This window comes from Drosophila gunungcola, assembly GCF_025200985.1.
Source record: "Drosophila gunungcola strain Sukarami chromosome 2L unlocalized genomic scaffold, Dgunungcola_SK_2 000052F, whole genome shotgun sequence".
NCBI classification, from domain to species: Eukaryota; Metazoa; Arthropoda; class Insecta; order Diptera; family Drosophilidae; genus Drosophila; species Drosophila gunungcola.
Window position 1 is genome coordinate 270,506 of NW_026453165.1, and position 21,191 is coordinate 291,696.

Here is a 21,191-nt window from a genome sequence, read left to right on the forward strand (position 1 = left end):
ACAGGACAGGCGGTACTCGGGGGACCCTTCTTCTCCCTCTTCCCCACACTTAAAGCCCCCTTTTTTCGGCCAGGGGGCCAGGGTCCAAAGGCTGGCTTCGATGGCAACTGCCGGGATTTGCCGTTTCCTACACCCACACATGACTTGCAGGTTGATTTGAGGGTTCAGCGAATTGAGCGGGAACTTCTACTGAACATCGTAATAAAACTATTCATAATTTATTTATATATTTGTGTATTTATATATATTAAAAGAATTTCATTTCATGTTTTTTTTTAATATAATGAATAATTTTAATTTAATCATAAATTTAAGTTCAGAGTGATAGGTTGAAAAAACAAACATTGTAGTATTATTTCTCTAGAAGTGATTAATACGTTTGCATACAAAGCCTTATACTCATTTCAATCCAAAACATAAGGAAATTAACATTTTAATAGAAAAAAATAACAAGACAAAATTTTATAGATTAAATTTTGTATAGTAATTTTCATTTCGTGTATGACGTGTATATGATTTTAGGAGTAATGTTAAACTTTTGTTGTATTTTTAAAAAATGAAAATTATATTTTCATTTAAACTTTCTTAAGTTACTAATAATGTCAACAAAGAAGGATATTTTTTGGTGTTTTTGGCATGGCCATAGTTGCTTTAAACTTCTTTGTTTAAACTTCTCTCACCTCTTGTGTTGCTGCTAAGCATTGTTTTCATATAAATAGTAATCCACTTGCTAGATAATCCAGGTTTAGTTGCGGCTTTTCACTTTCTCACTCGCACATGTTTTGGCTTTCGGATTGGGCCGTACTTATGCGGCAATTATGTTGTCACTTCACGTGGGAATTCACTTTGACTCACTCACTGTACACTGTAATACAATTATTCAAATTTGCGTTATGACGAACGTGTCGTATCGAATGGTTCGTTCGTTCTCTCTTCCTCGAACCGCTTTGAATATGAGTACCGCGCGTACCGCTCTTGGTTGCTGCTTGCTCCGCGTTCCACAGCAAACTGAAACTGAAACTCGGACCGGCTGAGGCAAGGCGGTGAGTAATGAAATTTTCGTGCGCCGCTGTGAGCTGTGAGCTGTGAGATACAGATACAACCGATACAGATACCGAGCGAACCGAGCGGCGATGACGATGACGACGCAGCACAGCACAGCACAGCTCAGCACAGCACAGCTCAGCACAGCACAGCACAGCTGATGTTTGTTGATGCCGGGACAACGCCGGGCCAAAGTTGTTTATCTTTGGTAGTCGAACTGGCACTGGATTCGTACTGGGATTCGTATCTGCAGCCGAGACACTCTCTTCGCTCCGCTGCCAACTGAAATAAGATATTGTGCCCGAGACCGAGGCTCTCTGCTGCGGTCGACTTCCTTCGCTCGCCTCGGAATTATTCGAAACAAAAACTGATAAAGCACTGATAAGCGGCGCAGCGCGGCGAGCTCTGCGCTTAGATAGCATCGCTGAAACAGAACCAACCAAGCAACCAGCCAGCCAACCAACCAACCAGCAGCGAACGGATACACAAACACTGAAACACCGAACCGACCCACTGCAGATACAGATACGGATACAGATACAAAGATACATTCAAAGAGGGTGTGCTTGTGTGTGTGTATGTGTGTGTGTGTGTGTCTGTGCGCGAGGGAGATGCTTTTTAGCGATATCGCGTCTACGGCTAATGGAATTCTGATTATTGCTTAGTGATAAGCGTTTTGTGTTTAATTGTATCTCTGTATCTGTATCTGAATGCACTGAGCAAAATGGGGTGTACAAAACATTTGGGCAATCTCTTTGGGAATACAAAAAAGGGATTCTTTGTTTGAGTTTTCGTATTTTTGAAGTAATCATACTCGTATTTAAGAAACTGTTTGTTTTAAGTCAACTTTTTGGTAAGATGAATTTAAGTACATTTCAGTGTATTTACTCTGGTACAATGAGATTTCGCACAGCGTTCGCCGACGCTTATCATTCACCTGCTGCCGCCGCATCCACATCCACATGGCCATTTCTATCTGCATCTCCATCAACTCTCCATCATCATTCTGCAGCTTTTGGCTCACGGGGCTGGTGCTTTTGTTCAGCGTTTTCTCGGGTTTCCTTGCGAGCGAGCTTATCGCCCGATGTAGATCTATTTTTATGCTGCTCTGGCTACTCTTTCCCTCGTTTTCGTTCCTTCCTGGCACTCCCCATCTGATTCTTATCGGCGTTTGGTTTATTTCCATTTCACTGGCAACTTTGCAGATGCAAAAAAAGAAAACGTTTTCTTCTTTCCCAGCGATAACAATCGCCGCCTGGTTTCTCCTGCTCATCCGCTTTTTCTCTCGTTTTGCTCTCCGTAATCAGCTGTTGCCACCGCATGATGTTGCGCATGCGTTGTGGCCTAGAGGTATAGTTATACGAATATCTACAGAGTTATAAGCAATCCAACCCACCACCACCCCCGCCGACGACTCCGTTGTTGTCTGCTGGCTGCCTTTGCGACGATTATCTCGTTAGCCATTGTTGACTTTTAATTAGATTCATTAAACGTGCCGCTTGCCGCCAACTCCCTTGCAACCCCCTTCGGTTAAACCCTGCGCCCAAGGTTTTCGGCACGACTTTAAGATACCCTAGATACCCACAAGGACGCATAAGTCTAGAGGAACGTGCAACAAAGAGGGGACTATTTGAATGATAAAAGACAAGACTTTAACAGTTTTTATTTCATATTTGACCTAGCTTTAGAAGCTGAAAGGTATCACGGTACAACACATTTTTCTTAAGACTTTGGCCAAAATACGAAGGAGTTTCAAGGGTTTAAAGGCTTAAAAAAGATATTTCATTTTATCAAAAATAAATAAAAAATAATGTTTATTGGTTAAACATTTTTTAAAACCATGTGTATATTTTATAATAATATATTATATTTTCCCTAACTTTTATCCTTTGTTATAAGCTACTGAGTATTTAGTGTTTGTAACTTTTTGCTTTCACTATCAACTTTAGCATTTCTTGCCTGCTTATGTGTTAGAATATATTTTCCACATTTTGTGGGTGTTTTTTTGTGTTTTGAGCTTATGCAGCGATAAACACTTCATGCGTGAATATCTGCAAAAAGGTTTTAGATAAATGCGCCCGCTGCGGTTGTTTGGCGTTGTTGTTGTTGTTGATGTTGCTGCTGGTTGTTGTTGGGGTGATGAACTGCCAACACTCGCACCTTCTCTTTCCCCCCTGTTTTGCCATCTCTCTTTTGGCGCTGGCAGAAGCAATTGTTTTGCAATTACGTTACTACAAGTCGGCACATACGATTGGCTCTGTGTGCGTGTGCATTTTTGTTGCTGTGTATCAGTGTTGTTACGTGCTCATTTATTGACATTAATATGAACAAATGCGACAGATCAACGTCTGCTGATTGCACTACATCGAAAAAGTGTTTTCAAGAAAATATGCTAAAAATACAAAGTCAACAACAACAAAGTACAGAAGCAGCAACTATTAAAGTTAAACACTACACAGAAAACATAAGCTATGCTATTTAAATTTAAGCTGGTTTTAGATTTTTAAACGAAAATAGAAAATAAGCCAGCTAAAAATTTTAGCGAAAGCAAAGCAATCAAGCGATGAATATTTGTTCTCTTTTTTCTCAAAAAATTTATTATAAACAAGTCATAATTTAATCATGTTTACAGTATAAAATAAACATATACATAAAATATGCAGCATTTGTACTGCAATTTAACATTAACATTTAACATTGTCTTGTTCTTACAAAAAAATTTTTTTTGCTATAAAGGTTTTATTTTTTTATTGATCTTCCAGTATGTTTCAGTGTTTTGGCTGCAAATCCGAATGACGCAGCACGTGGAGTCACACCCCCGCTTCCCTGCTGTTCCTTCTCTGACCTCGATGCCTCCACTCTCCCCCCCTCTTCTCCACTGAACAAAAAACTCCGCTGAGAGCGAAGATTCAAGCGAGTTGATAAGAGATCCTCACGCTGATAAAAAAACCAAAAGCAGCAAGAAAACTCACAGTTGTTGCTTATTTTTTTGGGGTTATTTCTACTTCTACTCTGTAGCCTTCCCTCTCTCTCTCTCTCCCTCTCTTTCTAGGTGTGTATATCCATCTCTTTCGCTGTTCGTCGCTTTATTTCATTTCGTTCGCTTTTCGGGTAGATGCATCGTTAAGATTAGCACAGGCAGCATTTGTTGTTGCTGTACAAAAAACATTTATCATGAAATAAATCTACTTAAGTTTTGTTTTTTTTTTGTCTGCGTTTTTGCCCCTCTCCAACTTCATCTCTCTTTTCAGACCACAACTTCTGCACAGGAAAATACTAATAATAGTTTTTTAATGCTTTTTTTTAAATCAAAAACATTTTTTTTACTTTGAAAATATGGGACCTAACATAAGCGTATTAAGAAATAATATGCAATCGTTACCCATTAAACACTACAGATATTTCTGAAATATTAAGTATTAATTTCTTATAAAAACGATGTTCTCAATTTTTAGTACAATTACAACAGTCCAAAAGATTTTTCGCTGTGTAAAATTTGTATCATTGTAACTTGAAACTCGCACATTACTATATAGCGGAAGAGAGGCAGGGGATCGGTGTTATATAATCAATGGAGCTCAGTTGCTCAACTCATTTCCACCGAAAAACACCAAAATTTTTCAACCTTGAGCTGACTCTTTCTGTCTCTCTCTCTCTCTCTCGCTCTCACTTACAATCGGTTGTCTCTTTCCCACACAGCAGGTGCTGAGCTGCTGACATTTTTGCTTCCCATTTCCCCCAACTTTTTTATTTACCCTTGTAGCCTGCATATTTATGAAGTCTGGCAGATAAGCGATGACTTCATTGTAGCGAAATTAAATCAATTAACATAAGCCAAGGTGCGAGCTAAGCCAGCAACCTCAGGGCCACCTTAAACCACCCTACACGCCACTGAGTACTTATCTCTGCGTGCCACCTTACCCCAGCTCGCTGTCTCTCTCTCTCTGTTTTTCTGTTTCCCTTTTCGGGCTAATCTAGCAATCAATCAAAGTGATTTAAATTTCATACCGCGTATCTGCACCACCACAATTTACAAATATGCTCGAGGTGGAGCTGGAGCTCGAAGTCCAAAATACATTTATGAAAATCACGATTAAGAACTCAACCGAAAGCCAGACTGAAGTTTGAGTTGTTGTCGCTGGAAAACAGACGAGGAGAAAAGGATTCACTACACTCCGAAAAATTCCTTGATTAAATGGAATTAGTATCGAAATAGTTTAAATATTTTAAAGTTGCAGTGCAAGGCGTGGCACTTGCAACTTTTATTATTTAATATTTTCAAGTGAATCACTGTAATATTTTATAGGACCTATCTTTATCTTCCCCATAAAATCCGATTCTTTACCTGCATCTGACTCATTTATCCGCCAAAGATCATCAATCTTTTATAGCCTTAGCTCCTTTATTTTCTACTGCCTGATCTTCGTCTATAGGAGTATGTTTATGCCCGTGAGTAATACAAACCCCAGTGGACGACGACTTGTTTTATTGACCTCATTTCTGGGGCCCTTGGCTCGAAAGTCTGGAGTTTGCTAAGTGGTCATAAAATATGCTTAATGCATCAGGAAGCCGCCTCTATGCGGGTGCCACAAGCAACCCCTTCGCCTCTCCTCGTCAGGTTTTTAACGTACAACGTATAGTACATACGCCCTGCTCTACTTCCCTTTTCGGCCGTCGTAAAACGTAAAACTCCTTATCTGGGATTTTCGACTGCGACTTCGGCTTCTCAGTCATCCGTTGGTAAGTGCGAGATTAAAATATTGGATAAAGCGGGAGCAGAAATGCACGGCGGGCGATAACGAAGAGTGGAAGTGGAAATGGAAATGGAAACGAATCGAAACGAAACGAAACGAAACGAATCGCTCCTTGGCTGTTGTCGCCGGTCTGGTCTTTCAAAAATATTTCTACGCTATCGACATCGCCGCCCTGTTTTAAATACTGGCTCGGCTTGAGGCTTGAGGCTCTCGGTTGCTTTGTAAGTGAGTGATAAACACGAGTTATCGCATCAATTAGTTTGGCGTCAAGTTGACGTCGTTAAAGGCAGCAAAACAAAGCCCACAGGCAGCCGACAGCCCGACTCATTTTCAATTTTTAACCAAGAAAGAGGCGCGGGCGAGAAGGCGCTCATATTTGAATGAGAAGGCGAAAGTCAAGCCGGAATGCCATAAAAACCTGAGTCGCGGTCTCCGTCCCTTTTTGACCCATCATGATTGTTGCCAACAATTCAGGGCTAAAATAGCTAAGAAAAGTAGGAAAAATAGCTAAAGACAGAAATGATTTTAAATTGACTTTTGATATTAAATCATTTGCTAACCTTTAAAGAATTTCAGCTAAATGTCCAAATTGGCAGCACTGTTGGTCAAGACGAAATTGGATATTTTATAAGACACAAGAGTGTCAATGATCCTATAACAGATATTGTCGTCCTTTTCTCTCTGCCCCTACCTGACTCTTTCTCCGTTTCCCTGTCTCTGGTGTCGCCGTACGCAAATTGAGCTGGAAAGTGGCTTGTAAAACATTAAACGTTTCTGGTCCAGTCGCCAGTCATCAAATGAGCAAACGACGCGTCCAAGGAGCGATGTGGGAGGGTCGAAGTCGGATTCCATTCAGATTCAGGTAGAGATGCAGATACAGCACACGCCAAATTCCGGGCTAATTGCCCAGGGTTCGTCTGTCGATGTCGAACTATCGCCCTCTCTCTCTCGGGCTTGCAGAGGCCGTCTCTTTCCCTGGTCTCCTTGGTCCTGTCAACGACTTCCACAGTGCGTCAAAAGATCTCGAGTGGATAACGATGACGATGACGCTGAACTGCCGACGACGAGGACGACGACGACGTCGGTTATCGCAGCCGGAAGTGCCATCATAAAAGGAAGGTGCAATAAAAATATTTTACACGCTCGCCATCTCTACCGCACCCACGGCAACCTTTGCCTGCGCCCTCTCTTTCCAAAATTTCAATGGGAATACCTCTTTTGGGTGCTTGCTTGATCAGCTCAATCGGAAAGGAAGTGGATGCCAAATGGCAGACCATGACAAATAATGCAATACACTTTCTCATTAGAAAAATGTCGAGACGAGACATCTTTAAGTGGTTTTAGATTTTCAAAAAATATGATGGCTGTTAATGGTGATGATAAATGGTTTCAAACCAAAGAATCCTTTACAATAAATTTATGGTTTCAATGTATTTGGGGTATAACTGTCAATGAAATCATAAATCCAACTATCTGCTGTAGTCGATATACCCTGTAACCAAGAAATTATCCAACAATGTAGCTGAGACAACCTTCCCTTGATTCACTACCGATTCTGATTTCTGCACACATGCAGGCCACATGTGAGATGACAACGGCGACGACGACGACGACGACGACGAAGGCCTCATCGGAAATGTTGGTCTATGCTGCCTTATCAGCTGGCACTGCTCCTGCTCCTCCCCAGATCCCATTGTTGACTGCTTCTGCTTCAGCTCCTGCCCCTTTTCCTGTTCCTGTTTCCCATACATGTATGTGTGGCTGACTAAAAGGAAAGATATCAGGGGAGCAGAAGGAATTGTCCTGAGACTCTGTGACTCATGGCCAAAAAGTGTTTCGGGGTCGCACCATAAAAATCATAACCATTTATGTCCTGTCTTTGCCCCACGTAAAAGTGTGCGGTGCCCCGAAGGCTTCTCCGCAAAAGAGAACTCATCAGTGCGAGTTCAGTGAGAGATTCCCATCAGCGAAAGTTGTGGTCAAATAAAAAAAAACACTTGTCCTGCGTAATAAATGCCCCCGCCCAAAGGGGCGTTCAAGGTTCAACTTCCAAGGATAATAACAATTTTCGTAAATTACAAATTACTTGTGGATCTGACTCTTTACATATATATGGGCTTGTACGCTCATGCCACCAAGGGAAAATTGGTAGTTAAGTATGTACAACTGAAGTATGAAATATTTTTAACAGAATTTACACCAATTAAAAATAAGACTTTATTATTAGTAAGATGGAAATGTAAATAAATAAGAATAACAAAACGAGAGTTTAATGAAATCAGTTTGTACTCTGAATTGCCTTTCTTTGCAGTCTTAAAAGTCAGCCCAGTTACTGATCTGTTGCAACTTTAATTCGGCAGCCCTATTTATTTGACCCCGGTTGTAAATAAGTCATGTTCATTTAAGCAAACTCAAAAAAGCACACACATAAATCGCTTATCCTTTATCCTGTTGCTGGTTTTTGGGGGCGTGTGGGTCAGCTGGGTGACTGGGCCATGATGATAAATCCTCATCCGACTTTGTGACTCTGCGGCCAGTGAGTGGACTGCAGCCGGCTAAATGACAAACTGCAAGGAGGCAGGACCAACAACAAAACACCAGCACGCAGGACAACGCAGCTGATAAGGAAAGTTGTGCGGCGAGGGAAGGGAATGAGACTCAAAGCGTTTGTCTCAGTGTAGCGAGCGAGCCATTAAATTGACAAAATACCAACAGAACGAGAGAGAGGGAGAGGGAGCGGGAGCTGGAACAGCCACAAAAAGGACATTCCTCAGAGCTGAGAGAAAAAGCGAGAGCGAGATAGGAGCCAACGCCATATTTTATATTTTACATTCTTATCGCAAAACTCTCACTCAGCCATTCCGTTTGGGCTGGAGGTTAAAAAGGGGGGTGGGGAAAGCAGGGCAGAGAGAAAGGGAGAAAGAGAAAACAGAAGCTGGAGAACTGATAACACCCGCGCTAATGGGACCAAACAATGCCAAATGGAGCAACGCAGCAGAACAACACAGAAGCGATGCACACAACCACGGCAAGGACACACGACTACCTCCCCATCCACCATCCACCATCACCCACACCTACACAACAAGGACACACAACACAGCAGCAACAACAATCGCACATCGGGTGTAGTAGACCCACCCAAAACTGGGCTGGGCCGTCTTATCTATGGCCATCAATCAGGCGAGCAGCGAGCGGCGATAAGCAAAAAGATTTTAAATGGAGTGCACACAGCCAACGAGAGAAAGGGAGAGGTGAAGGAGAGCGAGAAAGAAAGAGATGGGGACATACACTGAGCAAATAACTATTATATAAAAAACTTTCTTAGATGGTCTTCAGATTGATTATCACAATTAATCAAATTTAATTTTGATCGATTAAGCAATTTTTTTTAATCAACATTAAATTAAGTTTTAATTTAAATGTTTTAATGGAATTAATTCCAAGGGTTTCATATTATTTAACAATATTGTGTTGAAGAGTTCTAAGTTAGTTTAAGGTGTAAAAAAGGCAACTTTAAAAATATACATACATTCCTTTTTTTTAATTATGAAACAGGATTAACAAGATGCCATGTATTTCCTCCCAGTGTGTTTTGACAGGGGCAGCTCCCTTTTTGCTGCCCCATGCTATCTGCCGCCCCGCTGATGTCAGGAGCGCATCTCTGGCCGGGAATTGGGTGGCAGGGTTTTGTCCTACGACTGCTGGCAGAGATAAGCGAAGCTCAAACTGAATGCAGACAAAGGGGCGGGGATGGGGCGATAGTTCCTGGCCAGGTGATTCAGTGAATTCCATTTTCTGCTCGCGGCCCACGAATATTTTCACTTGCCGTTGGTGGCGTTGTCGTTATCAGTTCGCCCAGCTTTGCTCACGAGGATGTGAGGGGGTGGTAGGTGGGTGCTTTTGGGGGGTGGAAGGACGCGACAGGACACTGGAGGCAGTTGCTTATCATACACACACACAGAGGAACACAGTGGTGTTAACCATACGCCAGAAGCATCGGAGCAGCATAAAGCAATCGCGGCAGCAGGACAGAAACAATGACAACCAGTTGACAACCCCTTTCTGAACAACCCTACCCCCTTTTAAGCAACCAACCACGCCCCCTCAAAACCCCTTTGTAATCAAGCCTCTGTCGGTGTTGGAAAATGCGCAATTTTGCATTGAATGAAATGAAATTGTTAAATGAAATGATTCGCCTCCTTTCAAAGGCGATGGCGACGCTTTTATGCATTCGCCAATTGATTTCAGCCACGCCCACACTATCAGGCTACGCCCCCCTTGTGCTGTAGCGCCTTTACTTAATTAACTGAAGTGAAAATGGCGCCTGCATTGAAACTGATAAACAAACATTTTTCGGCCTCGACGGCAGGACCAAAAGACCCAGGAAAATTCCCATTGTGGCCAGAAAGAGGAGGAATAGTGGTAGTAGTAGTAGTTGGGGTAGAAGGGGTAGTAGGGGTAGTTCCACCGCTTATCGCAGTGTTTGGAATGTGCCAAGCCATCCGAGGCTCGACATCCAGGCAGCAGCAATGGAGATAAGGCGGCCCTAAACAGCAGAGCAGAGAACGGGGAACAGGAGTAGTAGAAACTACCCAGGCTAGCCCTAGCTCTATATTTTAGTGACTAAGGGGGTGTTTAGGGTTCCAGAGGGTCCTGACGTCCTTTTCATTGCGTGTGCGATACCAAAAATATACACAAACTCAGGTGTGCGGCCGAGCGGGGAAGAGGAAAGCACTTTGTGGTAAGCCAACTATACGAAAAGTCCATTTTATCTAAAAACCTACTTCTCGAGTTATGTTTTGGGCAGGTGACCACACTTTCCTATTTTTCCTTATTAACCTTCGCTCACACCTTTAATATACTGTGTTAAATATTTTTTTTTTAACATTTTTAATGTAATAATCTATATAAAAAGATCGTTTTATAAAATTTCTAAAATGTAAATTGTTTAAAAATGTATAAATATTGTTCAAATAAATACCCTTTTAGAACTTAACTTTTACTGTGCTTTCTCCGCGCACACACACACACACTCTTCACTCCGCGAAGTGCGTTTGTGTGTGTTGCCTTGTGTGTGGCGAAACAGGAGCGCAGGAATCGAGGACTCGGCTTTCAGATACATTTGTATCTTGCAGATGCCGAAGCTCATTGTGTGCGTATTTTTTGGCGACTTCGCTTCGCTTGTTGCTCTTTGACCGACCACGCAGCAATGTTTGGCAAATACTTGGCTGACCCAGATTATGCAATCGGCATCGGCAACGGCAAGAGGCCAAGGAGATATGGCGCAGAGGTCAGGTGTGCCGAGATATAGCCTCGCCTTGCTGCTCCGATATGGGCTCTGCATACCTTCGACTATAACCCGTCGAAGGGGGGCGAGGGGGAACAGTTCGATAACTATATCTCTGGACGCACGTGCAACACTCGCGAATTCATAAACACCGGCAGAGATTAAGTGGAACAGCTGAGCTCGCTGTTGCAGCTTATCAAACGCAGAATTATCACCACCTGCAGCTGCAAAAGAATATCAGAACAAGTTGCTAAAGACAAATTATCAAGAATCTAAAGCAGCAGCTGAAGCCAAATGGGATAATTAGATAGACAGCAAATCGGTTTGGAAACACATAGAGAAATATTGTACATAGAACAAGCAATTGATAGACTACAAAAAAAAATAATGATGATGATAATGATAATGATTCTTATTTTTAAATGGTAAAAAGTAATAAAAACAAGCAGACAATAGCCTCCAAAAAAAATTCATTTAAAAAATGCATAATTAAATCATATATTTAGATGGTAATAGGTAATTAGAATGAAGCTTAAGTATTATTTTCTCTAGTGTATCTCTAAGCAATTTCCTACTCTGGCCTCACAAAATTTGGCTCGATGCGAGCAACATTTAATGATGATTGCCCCTGATTGATAACATTTATTGCGTTTCGCATTCCTCTGCCCTTTAGCCACCATATGCACACACGGTTTCAACATATATAGTACATATATAAATGCTACTGATATATATCTTTTCGTTAATTTTTCGGATACAAAATTGTGGTTTATTTTGGGGGCCTCGTCGCTGTAGTCGATGCCAATTGCTGATTGGTCCGATGGACTCTTTGATGATAAGCGTTGCTTCTTTTTCTGCTGACGGCAGGCAGGCATATCCCCAAACCATAACTAATGCCTGAATAATTCATCAATCGATTCGAGAAAGTTAGACACATGACATATTAGAAAGGGCATTAATTTGATAGTAAAAATAAAGTGAATCGCACAATAAACTAATATTATTTTGATATAGTGGATCATCTTCCGCGTTTTCCAATTCTGATTAACTCTATAATTTCCTTTTTGTCGGATCGCTTAGATCCAGTTACGATCCAACTAAGATCCACGGAACTCGCTTTATGGGTGCTAAAAAGCTTCATGGTTTCCAATTCAACAGTGATAGGGAAAAAATCCGAAATTCGATTTCATTTACGACTCTGGGCCATAATATTTGTGACTTTATTTGGATCCCAGCCCCTCCCAAATTCGTTTGGGGTGTTGGATTACGCATGCAGGAGTATTGAGTATCGCTCAATATTGATGAGACTGTGGCTGTGGGCCAAAGATGCAAATGGTAATGGGAATCAAGTTGGCGCCCCATGACTAAATAACTAAATGTGCGACGCGAACAAACAGAGTCATAAACTTCTGCTTTATGACCATGCCAAACATACACACTCAAGCACTGTGGGCACACCTATAACAAGGTGTATCCGACACAGTTGCGGTCAAAATACTAACACTATAGTGCTAAAAAATATAAGGAAGTATATATTATAGTTTGTATATACCTAAAAACAATAAACTATTGTAAACTTCCTTTGGTTTTTGTAACCTTACAGAGGCTATTTTAATTTTTATTTAAAACGACTTTTAGAATATCGTTGTTTTCGTGACACCTTACAATTTGAATGTTTTTAAAATCACAGGTTGCTTTTGTGTACTTGTTTTTTGACCACAATTGCACATGGCTATATTGGAACATATATCGTCTGTCTATAGGGCGAACAACGCGCTTTGGGTTATATATCGACTATCGTTGGGTTAGGATCTCCTCTCTCCCTTGCCGCCATCTTTCTCATTTCCCTGAAAAGCCGAAACGAGTTATCGCTTAGTTGGCATCTCTTACTCCACTCCAACCCACCATCCCACCACCCCCAATCCCCACTTCCCATGTTAGCAGTAGAATATTTGCCAATAAAAGCAAAAACGAAAACTTTTTATAGACACGCATACACACACACACACACACACACACCAATTGGGGCAGACCTTATCAATCAATCTTAATTAATCACAAGCAAAGATCGCATAAAACCGAAAGGAATTGGAGGTGGGGCAGGTGATTGTGTGTATGCCACACAGGTGCCCCAATCGGAAAAAAAAAACAAACAAAAAAACAAAAGCAAACTAAATTCATTGGTTGCTGGGTCTAAGTTTTATATACAAATACAGTTCGGGCTCATGAAAGGAACCAAAGAATGTGAAATACAAAAGAAGTATTTTTAAATGCATTTTTCTCTTCATTAGTTTTTCTGAATACATTTTAAAAGCTGGAATGGGTACTATCTCTAAACAAAAATCATAACATAAAGGAAGTCATAATATCACACATTTAAACAAATTTCAAAAGAAATATTAAGTTCAATAAATTATAACGTTTTGAGGTTTTCGAAGAATTACGCGTGTTTTTTTAATTTTTAATGCTACGACTTATTCGTTCCCTGAATGAACTTAATTTTGCTTTAAATACTTTTAAAGGTCCCGTTTATGAAAGGTTCCTTTTAACATTTAATCAACACTAATAATATTTTAATCCTGTTCAAAACTACATTAATTTGTCCAAAATTTCTAAGGTTATTTTTTTCTGAGTGTTCCTTATCTCGTTTGGAATGAAACAAAAGGTAAAAGCAGCGAATCAAGGTATTCCCGGTCTGTATTTTCCCTGTTTCCTCCCTTGCTTTAGTCGCTCCTACTCGGTTGCCTCCACTTTCTGCCACACCTGCCCCAGTTTTTCTGGGTGAGCCAAAAGCGAACGGACTTTTATCAACTGCCGCCGTCGCCGTCGCAGCGATAATGAAGACGCCAGCGCCATCAGTTTGGGAATAAGGAACATCAGCGGATTCCGATTCCCCTCGTTTAACCTGCCCCGCCCCTTTTGGGAAGTTCCTCAAACAAAAGCCGCCGTCGTCTTTGTGGTTTTGCCTTGAAGCGCCACTCGAGCGCCACTTAGATGAGATGTCTTGATGTCTTGGCCGCTATATCTCGCCCCTTAACCCCCTTGTGCCCCTCATTTCTGTTATCGCACCCAACAAAAAAAAATAAAGAAAATTTTCATTAAAATGATTTATGGAAATGCGCTGACCGAAGCCAAGAAATGCGTTCGATTTGGATCGGAATGTGTATATAGCAGGCATCTGTGGGCAGGTGACAAATGGTGGCATTTAGTGTGGTTCTAACTTTTGCTCATAATTAATTACAATTTAGTTTATTAACCACCAAAGTTGTGTGGGGTTAATACGCGAAGGGGCAGTTTGATGAATCGACGTTGATAAAGTTGACAAATTTTGCTTTTAAGGTTTACCTAATGAGGGTTACCAAAATGAGGGAGTGAGAAAGTGGGACAAAATATTCAGGGGGTAGTGAAATCAAACCCATAAATGAGCACAAAATGCCAACTCAGCTGTGACGACAAATCAAAAGCCAGAATTAAGCCGAAGGATCAGGACTTAGGGCCTTGCTGAATCAGCAAAGTTAAGAAAGAAATAATGGGTAGCGAGAGATTTTAGATGTCTGCCAAAATATTAAAACATAATAATTCAGCATATCAAAGCTGGAAAATCGCATTAAAAAGCGCGTAACTTGCCATAAACAAAGAAAAGGGAAAACAAGAGACAGTACATGAACAGAAGAAGAAGACGACAAAATTACAGCGAGGCAGTAAAGTGAAAACAAAAATAACAACAATACCAACAGCCAGTTTAAGCTAGTTTGAAAATATAAACATTCAGTAACTCTTTAAGTTATACGTTATACTTTAAAACATAAATTAACAACGAAGATTTTTTTGGACCTTAAAACAGTTAAAATTTAATGTGTTTTACTGCACAATACCAACAGCAACAATTAAGTTTGTAAGAAGCCAATACCATGTAAAGACTGTTATATTATAATTAAATACTTAAGATTTCTCTGTGTTTCTTTTATTCCTTAATATTCCATATTATATAATTCCTAAAAAAAATACACTAAATTCTCCTTATCGGTGTGTTTATACTCCAAGTTTAACGACATACATATGTATTCCTGTAGCTTAATCTGGTGTCATCCTTTTCTCTCCAAAGGACATATAGATGTGTATATAAATATGCATCTCACCTTGAGCCTTTGCCCCCTGGTTTGTGTTTTTGTTGAGATTTGCGACCGGCATTGAACAGGCGCCCAGAAAAATGCAGAAAGGCGAGCCGGGGAACCCAGAGAAGGAACCCCAGACGAAACGGAGCGATATTCCGAAAAAAAGGCAAACAAAGAAACAGAAACCGATGGAAAAGGAGCTGCGGAGGGGTGTGTAGCTGTGTGTGTGCCCGGTGTTTATCTGTGAGTGTGAAGCAGGCAAATAAAAACGGCCTCAAAGATAAACAACATAAAAACAAACGAAGGCCAAAAGCCGGCAAAAAGTGAGAGAAAGAGAGAGAGAGAGAGAGAGCGAGAGCCCGAAAAATAAAGAGAAATCGAGCAGCAGGTGGAGGCAAACGGAAACAAACAAGCAAACAATCAAAATAAGAACAACAACTGCTGGTAAACAAGCAAACAAAACAGAAGCAACAACATATAAGCATTTTTCACCTGGGGAAAAAAAGGAATAAACGCCAATAAAGGTGTCCAGTAAGAAAGAGAGCGAAATATTTGGGGGTAGAAGAGATGGGAAAATGCTGAACTCGTGTTTTGTTTTTATTTTCAGTACCTGCTCCCTTCCTTTTTCCCTTTTAGCCATTCAGATAAGAATATTTTAGTCCACGTCCAGCTGATAAATCATTAAGGAAATAGGAAGTGAGAGGCTAGGATTAAGCCACCTCAGGACTTTCCAAAATTCCGCCAACTAAGCAACATTATTAAGCTTTCTCAGCTCTCTAACTTTCTTAATCGTAATCATGATTCATGACTCGAAAATCCAGCTAAATATAGTGAATATTCCTAAACGGCGACACAAAGTAGTGCTTCTTCTTTTCCGAAGAGCCAACAAAATTTTATGAAACGTAAAACGGGCGATAAGAAAGCCGAGTCAGGAATGCACTGAAACAAAGTGCATTGAATTAAACTTAGTTGTGGAACAAAAGAAAATATTGTCGACCCAATGTAAATATTATATATATAAATATGAAGGGATCATTGCTTTTAAAAAGCAATTTTCGGTAACTTTTCTGTCAGGCTTCTAAAACTTATAAAACATTTAAATAATACCTTGAAAATAATTTAAATGCAGGTAATGAGAAAATCAATGCACAAGTTTATGCCATATATTTCAATCACATTATATTACGACTCTTATTAATTTTTTTACAGATCAATAACCTATTTGTATCCCTTTCCTCCGAAAAGCTGGCCCAAGAACCTATATTTTCCCTCCATGTATCGATTGTGTCCTCCTGCACACACAAACACTTACACATAGGGATGCAGCAAGGAGGAAAAGTCAGGATGCAAGGCAGTCAGGAGTCAGAGTCGGCTATTATGCATTGTCATTACGAGTTGATTACGAAGTTTTAGGACGAGGATGCATGCAGAAGGGGGAGGAGGAAGGCCGGCTTGTTGTTGTTGCACCAGGCAGACCGCAAAAATGATACATTTTAATGCGAATCTTGATAGTGCCACAGAGATTGCTCGGTATAAAAAGAGCAGAGAAGAGAAGAGGAAACAAAACTTACGGCAGGCGAAGGCGAAGGAAGATGCACATGCTGTGGCAAATGCACACTGCTCAGTGTGCGATAAGCGGTCTTCCCTCTTCCCCTCCCTCCCCCTCTCCTCTTGGCAGTCTGCTCATTCGTGTGACAGCTGAAGAAGTTGTAAGCAAACTGAAGGGGGGCGGGGGGCGCAAGGACGAGAGAAAAAGGGGAGGGAAAACTGGGGCTAAGGAAACCGTCTGCAATCACTTGAATATTGCATTAACAGGCACGTAAAGCAGTCGCACACACACACTGCTGATTCAGACATGATTCGCGCTATAAAGACGTCGAAAGTTTTTAGTTGCCCACCCAAAAGTTGACAAACGCTGCGTATACGTAATGCAAAATTGCTCATACGCCACGCGGCCCTATCTCTGTGTGCGCAACGTGATTTCCTGCAGGAAAAGGCGGCAAGTAGGATGCAAAATGCTTGCAACTAACTGATAATTCGCATACCAGAAGGAGAAGTTGCCAACGTTAGCGAACAGCCTGCAATAGGATTAAATTTTGGTAATTTGTAGTAATTTTCCAGGTAGGAAAAATATTAATCAAAAAATAATACTTTGATAGAAAGAGATTTTTGTATAAACCCCATTAAAGGAATCTTTATGATAGGAAGTTAATATTTATTGTAAACTAATTGTTAAATCTATAACATTTTAGTAGACTGGAAAGAGCTTAAATTGTAATTATAGCCAGAAATGGCTTGTTTTATATATATTTTAGATTATTAAAAGCTTACCAAAAATTTCAAAATGTATGTAAAACGTTTATTAACCCACCTGGAATGAGAAAAACGCTTGATTAATGATTTTGTGCTGATTAACAATCTTTTTAAATCTTTAATAAAAAGCTTCGTAAAATAATACTAATAAATGTTTGGTATTTGATTTGTATAGCAATGTATTACACGTCGATAAATTTTAGAAATTGCATAGCTCATTAAAATCACATTTGATTCTGCCTAAATCATGATAAACGAATGATTTGCTTTCGTATACACATTTTTTTAAATAACTTAAAGCTTATCATCTGATGAGATTCAGAGATTTGTGCAATGGGATAACAAGCTTTAAGTTGGGACCATTAGAGATGGGGGCCAACAAAGTCGAGTTTGGTAAATCATTAAATGAGATCTAGAGCGAAGCTCGTTACGTTGTACAACTAATTATATGTGGCCAGCGCACACGGAAATATAAACATCTATATGGGCGAGTATCGAATCGAACTAAATAACCCCCTGCCCACCGAACAACTCTAATTACTCGATGATATCGGCATACATTTTATTTAAATTCAATTTACATCACAAAAACAACTGCGAATTGTTGATCAAAATGCAATTTAGAAACGAGAATTCATAATTTTTACCCTGGCCCCGTACAAAAATGGGCCTAGCATTAAGCCCACTGATGTGTAAACTGAAAAACTTCGATAATATTGTCAGCGTTTTCAATTTGCGCACAACACAAAACCAAATCCAATGCGGCCAACGTCACCAGCAGCAGCCACGCCCACACATTCTAGCCGGGCTAAATTGAACGACCAAAAAAAAAAGAAGCAAATAAATAAAAGAACGAGGAGGCAAACAAAACGAGGCGCAACAGTTTTGTCCACACGGATTGTCAGGATGGGAAAACAAGGCAGAGTTCGAGTTGTCAACACGAAAGCGGCCACAAGGAAAAACCCAAACCAGCAGTCGCGGTTAAAAAAAAAAATAAAGTGCGAAATGCAATATGCAATGGAATAAATGGAAATTTTTGTAACCTGCACACACAAACGGGGAAATGTCATCGCGATTTCAATTTAAATGCAATCGATAAAGAGGAATGACTGCGGGTAAGGTGAAATGGGTAAATATTGCGGAGAGGGAAATAACGTGCCCCTGGATTGTTCAGAACTATAAATTCAAAAACAAAATTTATTGTACAGATTGAGATAATATGGAGAAAGCCCGCGCAAAGTTTTGAGTATATTTAAGCAAATAGAGTTATGTATACTTTGGAACTTTAAAATAAAGAGAGTTATTCATTCATATACTAAACCTTCAAAATGTATATTTTTACTTAAGCTCCTCTTTAATTTATTTATTTTAAGCCTGCGCAAAGTTATGAACATATTGAAGCATTTCACTCATTTTTAAAATATAAACTTTTTTCCTTGAGAGTTTTATTTGAAAATGAAGCCAACAGACTGCATTTATTTACTAAACCTTCTCTTCAATTTTTCTCGCATCCAATTCAAAAGTCGCTTAAATCTTGAGAAATATTCCACGCTTTCGATGGCTGATGGTCGCCTTAACTGAGCGTTGATTTGCCACAGCGATAATTGGCCAAAATCTCTGGCTCTTTTGGCCGTGTGTGAGTGTGAGTGGAATGCCACACAAGCCAAAGGCGAAAGGTGGAAAGAAAATGCAAATTGCCAGAGAAGCGGCGGCGAGAAACTGGTTTCCTCCCCAACGAAGAACTGGTATCCAAGGACCAGATATATCTCCGCTCCATTCGCTCCGTTGTCCAACACTGCTCCTCTGGCTTGTCTGATCGACGCACTTTACAATATCTGCTTTCGGAGATCTGCCGCTGCTGTCTGCAACCATTTTGAATTCACTCTCCGCTCACACTATCTACAAAAAAAAGCGGGGGATATTTGCGGAGAAGTGGCTTCAGGGGGACCTCAAACCATGCAGATGGAGGGCCTCGAGCTCCCCACTTAACGCTGATTGGTGGCCCAAGTCGAGTGCGCCGCCCCAATCTGGTTTTACAGCCTCAAAACACAGCCTCGTTGGCTGAACACCGCCGCCGCGTTGGATGTGAGCTCCGTTTGAGTTTGAGCCAAGTCGGGTTTGATGCAGAGACTTATCTATTCGGAAAAATAGGGTTTGTAGAAAAGTTTTAAAATATATTTTATTAAAATTATTGAGAAGTATCGAAAATGTAACAACAGAGCAAGGAAATATCTGTTTGTCTGTGTAAGTAAAGGGAAATTGAAATTAATTTCATAATAGAAACACAAAAACTGAAATATTTTGAGGAACAACAATATCTTTTACAAAAATAAGACTTTTAGAAAACTTTAAATTTGTATATTTTTGAAATTCCTGAGATATATCAAAAATATATAAACAAACTATGGAAATTTAAATTTGTATATTTTTGAAATTTCTGAGATATATCAAAAATATATAAACAAACTATGGAAATTTATATTTGTCTACGTAAGTAAAGAGCAAAAGAAAATAAATTTTAAAATGGGACCACTTAGGCAAAACAAGAAAGAAATTTGTTTACTGCGTTACAAACTTTTAAATAAATTCATACAAGAAGTTTTAATTTAAATAAATAAAAAATTTGTTCTACTCTGTTAAATATGTATAATATATATATTTGCTTTCTAGTTAGTATCCTGTTTACCGAATTCTTGACCGCTTAATCATACAAAATCTCGTAAGCCATCGGCATTAAAAAAAGCCTTTATCTGAAATCTCCAGCCTACATATGAATGCCCCTCTGGTTGGCGCCCCTGACTGCTTATCGTTTATTTAAAATCAATTAATGCGATCATCCAAAACTGGTCCACTTAGAGTGCCGGCAGCGGGTCTAAAAGCAACGACCACAAGCCGAAAGCAGCGAAATCCAGCTAGATTGTGGCTCCGATAAGGCACTTCGATGACTTCATATGCCACAAAAATCCGAAATCACACCTCAGATGAATATAAAAATCGCTGAGCACTTAAACAGACATCTGCATATGGCCGGCGATCAGCGAATGTCTTTGTGGCGGGCCCATAAATTATAAACCCTCTATGTGGATAGATAGGCTAGCAATTTTATCGACGACCACTTTCCAATCGCGCAAATCAAATCCAAATGGGATCAAAACGAATCGAGGCACGCGGCGTATACGCAATTTTTATCAGCGCACTCAAAATAAACAACAATCGCAGCTCACAAATGTGTGCGGGGATTTCAATAAAATTAGAAATTTATGGAAATTGCCATTCGGCTGAGATAACAAAATCCATAGACAGCAAAAACAAAAAAAAAAAAAAGATCTGACAACAAAAGCCAAATATTTAAAAGCTTAAAACTAAAATTTGTCGTTAATGCGACACTCGGACAGTCGATTTGTATCTCGCGGGCTTTCGACTAATGCAAAAAAGATATACGACTCTTAGATGGCATGAGATTTGCATAAAAATCTGCGCTTTTAACCCATTTTTTGTCGCTTTCCGCTCGCTTTGTTTCATTTTATCTGTACAATCAAAAAAATAGCCGCAAAAAAATGGGCGTGGATGCAATCAGATGAATTTGGCCTGTCAGCATTTGCAGTCGGGAAAAACAGTGTAAATATCAACAGTATAGCAACAACAGACAAACACATACGAAGAATTAACATAAAG

At 40.1% G+C, this 21,191-nt stretch overlaps 1 protein-coding gene across 1 annotated transcript in view; it reads right to left on the reverse strand.

Moving 5' to 3' along the window:
- Positions 1-21,191, reverse strand: part of LOC128253597 (zinc finger protein ush) — a 54,686-nt gene that overhangs the window by 14,562 nt on the left and 18,933 nt on the right. The gene's annotated exons all lie outside the window — the stretch shown is intronic.